The sequence below is a fragment of the Tubulanus polymorphus genome, chromosome 10, assembly GCF_964204645.1.
Source record: "Tubulanus polymorphus chromosome 10, tnTubPoly1.2, whole genome shotgun sequence".
Lineage (NCBI taxonomy): Eukaryota > Metazoa > Nemertea > Palaeonemertea > Tubulaniformes > Tubulanidae > Tubulanus > Tubulanus polymorphus.
The window spans coordinates 6,858,875-6,864,292 of record NC_134034.1 but is presented as its reverse complement, the minus strand read 5'-3'; the positions used below and the strand labels follow the sequence as shown (position 1 = coordinate 6,864,292).

At 38.8% G+C, this 5,418-nt stretch overlaps 1 long non-coding RNA gene across 8 annotated transcripts; it reads right to left on the bottom strand.

Annotated features, from left to right (window-relative positions):
- Positions 1 to 440: 440 nt before the first annotated feature.
- Positions 441 to 5,078, bottom strand: LOC141911876 (uncharacterized). Of its 8 annotated transcripts, none has more exons than XR_012620089.1 (6): positions 4,957 to 5,078; positions 3,078 to 3,558; positions 2,870 to 2,920; positions 1,070 to 2,494; positions 855 to 978; positions 441 to 770 (listed from the first exon to the last, which is right to left on the bottom strand). It is a non-coding gene; the product is annotated as an uncharacterized LOC141911876 (long non-coding RNA). The 8 variants fall into 8 exon arrangements; XR_012620090.1 differs by having other exon boundaries at positions 3,261 to 3,558; XR_012620085.1 differs by having other exon boundaries at positions 1,070 to 1,296; positions 1,374 to 3,558.
- Positions 5,079 to 5,418: the final 340 nt, after the last annotated feature.

Here is a 5,418-nt window from a genome sequence, read left to right as displayed (position 1 = left end):
AATAATCCGCTAATATTACTCGGAATTCAAACAGACAACTGAATTAATACTTATTCATTTTGTAGGTAAGAAAAGGGGCTCAGCTGTGATAGCCATTCTGAAGGAACTTGGCCGAAGGGGTACATGCTTTCTTAATCAACCGTATGTGAAATGTATTCAGTGAATTGTTGTGTTTATGATGTGAAAATCACTTAAGTCTGAATAAAGTTTACAATAGTTGAACTCCATGTCAGTGTTTTGTGAGATCAGATATTTGGATCCACCGCAGCATCTCCACTTATATTCTCGATACAGACAGTGAGTTGGGACAGACTTGGGTAAGACCAATAATTCAGATCAACTGGATATTCGCAATATTTTCCTCTACTCATGGACCAACATGAATTTTGCTAGAAATTGAGTATAAAATCCATCAAGAAAAACTCTTTTTTACTGCCATTCTATATTTATTGTCCGCTTCTAGTACAAAATCTTATTCAATATAGGCATACAGACAGCCTGACAAGACGATACGTATTTTGTGACATTGCAAATTGTGTGACAACGGAATGACACTGATATCTCTAACTTAACTCGAATCACAAAGACCAAGTCTTGACCAGACAGTAGGCCTAAATCCATGCTCGCTTGTGTAGTTATTCATAAATTCCAGCTCTTTAAACCTCATCACTGTATCAGAATCAAGGAGTTTCACCGTTAGTTGGAATCTAATTTCATGACGATTAGTGCTGGATTCGTTAATCTCTTTGATTTGTGATTGACGTTACTTTCTGAAATTGAATCAATATGCATATCACCAACAATTAAACCTGAATGACTTTTCACTTCATGTCTCATCCGTTTTTCAAACTTACCATGATACAACGACAATTCATTCTGTGCATGTTGAGCTCATTCAATTTAATACGTATAACTTCTAATTCTTAAGAAATTCTGAGTTGCATCTCAGAAAATCTTGATCAGAACACACACAATGACCTACAAATAGACGATCAACAGAATATTTGTAAATAAGTATTCATTTACTGTTCACAAGTTTTAAAAGACATTGTCATTGATGTGAAGTTACCTGTCGTATAATATTTTCACCACACTGAAATTGACTGCTAGTGTCACATTCAGAATAATCCATCAATCATCAGCGAACAGACAAATTGCCGGTGTCGTGGCCTCTGCTGCATGGCTGGTTCAGTTCAGTACGTCAGTCAGTGGAGATTGGTTTTTCCATCTCGACTCAAGTTCGTTGTTGTTGTCGATTGACGACCGTTCCTTCGAGCAGGGTAGATTTTGACGGCGCTGTAACGGAGACATCTTGAATTGTATATCGATATTTTCGAAGCTACACGCAGCACAGGTGCCCGCAGAAGCTTTACCTGATAGTTTTGCATTAGGAGTTTTCCGGTTTGCTCGGCTACCCGTACTTGCGGGGTAGTCTAGATAAGCAAATGAAAGCCCCGGTTTGCTGAACTACCCCTCTTTGCGGGGATGCGGTATGATGTTTGATCTGACAGTTTCAAGTGGTTAATGGGTGTTTCAAGTGCTTACAACGATGCTTATTACTTAATGTGGTACATAGTGGTTTAAAAAAAGATTTCATAATAATACGCTCAAAGTATAGGCCTACCGCGTGGGCTTCGTAGAAAGACCACTGCCTGTGGCCTTCCCAAATTTTAATTGTTCTGTCCGATTTGGTTTCGTCCAATTGAAAGACTGCCTTTTCCAGTTAGGGCATTTTTGGATCACATCACTCAGGAAATGACTTACGCTTTTGGGCCCTTTCGTCGGTCCCACGTGTTTCATTTGAGCTATAGACCACATGGTGACACAATGATGGTCAGAAACTGACCAATTGAGATATTCCCAAATCTGAACACCTGACTGCGAATTTCGGAAATTTATCAAGTCATGTTTGTTTTCAAACTACCGAGGTATCATCATTGCAAATTCATAAATTGACCATCACAGACCACCACTGACCAATTCAAACTTCTCGAATATGAGAACGATATACCGCGTTATGGTGTCAAACTAGAAAGTATTCGCCATTGAAAATTCATGTATTGACCATCACTGACCACCACTGACCAATTGAAACTTCTCGAATGTAAGAAAGATATACCGGTACCGCATTTGGTGTGAAACTAGAAAGCATTCCCCATTAGAATTCATAAATTGACCATCACTGACCACCACTGCCCAAGTGAAACTTCTCGAATATCGTCGAATTCGAAAGTGGTTGTCGTCGTATTGTTATTTCTAGAGACCAGCAGTATGTTTTGCTACTGTTTCTGAATGGCGTTGACATGATGGAAATATATTACCGCTAAATAGGTTACACATCTGGATCACAGCACCTCACTTGCCGCAGCGCGTAATTTTGACTGCATAGTAATGCTAATACATAAACTTTTTTACTACTTGACTCAAAGCTTGACGCGAATCATCTGAACAGTACTGCGTTTGAAAACGAATAGAAAATGTTTGCGAGAAGCACCTGCAAATAAGTTATGATAAGATTAAATCTATGGTTAATCGATGCTTAAAAAAACAATTAAATCACAGGCAAGATGACTAACAACCGTCTTTCAACCAATCAGCGCGATGCCAATTAATTAAATCATTAAACGCATTAGGCTCCTAATATTTGTAATCATTTGTCGTTCTTTAAACTTGGCCACTTTTGTTTCAGAAAACCGCGTACTAGACCAGTGGTCACCAAGGCATTAAAAAAGTTTTGAAAATTCGATGGTAACGATTTGTCCGTCAAAAAACTGTTTCGTTAATATTTCAAGTTTTTTTTAACTCTTGTACAGAATTCACTATATGAAAAGTGTTCATAGGAATTGAAATTCGGTGTGATATCAGTCACCTGTTACCCCTTTTTCATTGTCAGTTCTTTATTGCACTATCATGCGCTCTTCTAAAATAGAAAAGAACATGTGTGTTCCGTTATAAACAAGGTTAAATTCCAAACGCACATGAAATATCACACAATATACACATCTAGCATTTTCTCTAACTAGGCCCTTTCCAAATGGCAATTGTTTAGTTTTTTAACAGCCGACATTCAGAAGCACCTAAAAACAAGTGGTAGCGCTTGAGATTTTCAGTGTAGGTCACATCTCACATCGACTCGGCTCGCAGTCGGTTCGTTTAATGGGAACACATCTGGTTGACACTAGTTTCACAGTTGACGAAATCAGAAAACTTTTTTCAAATGCCTTTGATGACATCTTAAACATAGTATTCTTCTTAATTACATTTCGTTGATTCCATAGATATGCATAACTTGTGTTTTTTCGTCTTTCGTTCCAGAGTTTCAATTACAATCAAATCCAAATTGGCTAAAAAGTACATAGGACTAAATGAAATGAACCGTTAGTTACTGCAAACCTATTCCAGTGTTATGTCGATCGTGTTGAATCACTTTCCTTGAGTTGAAAGAATCAGATCTTCTATGGTGCAACATCGGTCGAAGAGAGATATCTTGGTGTTGACTGTCCTTAACCATCTAACTGCATGCATTCGACATTGGAATCAGCATCATACCCATTTGAACTGCAAAATATTCATACAACATGAAAACCTACAGTACATGTATACAGTAATCAAACTTTCACCGATGTTGGATATTTGAATGAACGTTGGGCTTATTTCAGTATTCTAAAGCAGGAAATAATAAGCCCAATCAATAGGCCCTATTCCCATTGGAACAATTGTATAATGCGTACAGCTGTACCGTACACTTATCAGTCAAGAATGGAGAAATCGGTATACCAAACCTACGAACAGCAAAATGTACAGGCCTACAATGATTTCTGGTATACAAGCCGTGACCACATTGACTATTAATGTCAGCAGGTCAGAGAAGGCCTGGCCAAATTTAATCACATGGCTCAAATCAATTAGCCTTTCTGCGTGTGAATACTTCACTGTATTGTGGGATCATTCATTTATTACGTACGCATTAGGGGAGGGGGAGGGGTCAGGGCAATTACGTACTGTAATGCTTAATGTACATGAAAAAATGGCAGATTTTGCGTACAGAGGGAGAGGGGGTTGAAATAATCAAATTTTATGCGTACATAATAAATGAATGATCCCTGTTTTAAAAATAGGCCTATCGAGTGAATTAGTACATAGACTGAATTAGACTTCAGGCTAGTCCTGGCCAAATCCTATCCACGTTATAATTGCACCAGTTATAGTAACATCACTGTAGGGCCGACGAGAGGGAAAAAGTTGTGTTTGTAGTACATAGGCATGGTAGGCTTGTCGTACTCACTTAATACCCGGTACTTAAAACGCTGTTGTTACCTGTACGTGACTGTACGGTGATTTCTACAGGTTAGCCGTATGTGAGTATGTTGACGCTCAGACTTGCAATATTGGGATTCGAAACCAAACGAAAAAAAAATTTGTAGTCCAGTGATTTACCCACTGTGCCACAGAACGTAACTGCAGGGTGGATGAAATTTGATTTACAAATAGCCTAGCCTCACCTAACCCAAACTCAATTCTTTCACGCATGCGCGTTTGCAGATTATAGGAACTCACGTACAGCGTTTTTAGGGAACTCACGAACTGTTAACCTGTGGATATCACCGTACAGTCACTGGCACGTACAGGTAACAACTTCGTACTTAGAAAATGGTATTGGCTACTAATAAATATTAGGAACTCACGTACGGCGTTAGTAGGGAACTCACATACACGGTTAACCTGTGGAGATCATCATACAGTCACGTACGAGTAACAACTACGTACTTACTGGTATTGGCTACTATATAATAGGCCTATAGACAAATAAATACCAGTACTGGTAGGCTTTCTTAGCTTCCACACTTCACAACCGAACCAACTGACCAACCAGTATATTTATTCCCAGTAGCACCAACCGGCACAGGCCTAACACTTTGTCAACTGTGTGTACCGTAGTAGGCTATCGATAATCACCTGATACTTTTCTGTCGTTTGTTTTCTCTCTGAGACGAACGTAATACTAGCAGCCCTCCGCGACTCAACGACCTTGATTTAAACTTGATCAATTCAAAATCTGTTTATTGACGCTTTTGGTTACATGAACTGATCAGCAATATACTTAAATGAAATAACCGGAATAACAAGAAATCAAAAATATTAAAGTGGTAACCAACAAATGCCCGTAAACCTGTCAGACACGCGAACGCCAGACTTGTAAACTCTTGGACTCGGATCCGCTGAGCAATAAATTCATAAAATTGACTTTGAAATTGATTGTGGAGAAGAGAGGGGAATAATTCGATAGCTCTTCCTCATAAAGAAGAGAGAAATTTCGGAAAGAAAACACAACATGGCTACTAATTGAACGGGGCCAAATTTTCGATGTTTACGGCTCGACAGTGCCTTTATAATGTGACCGGCCTTTTTTCCTCTATC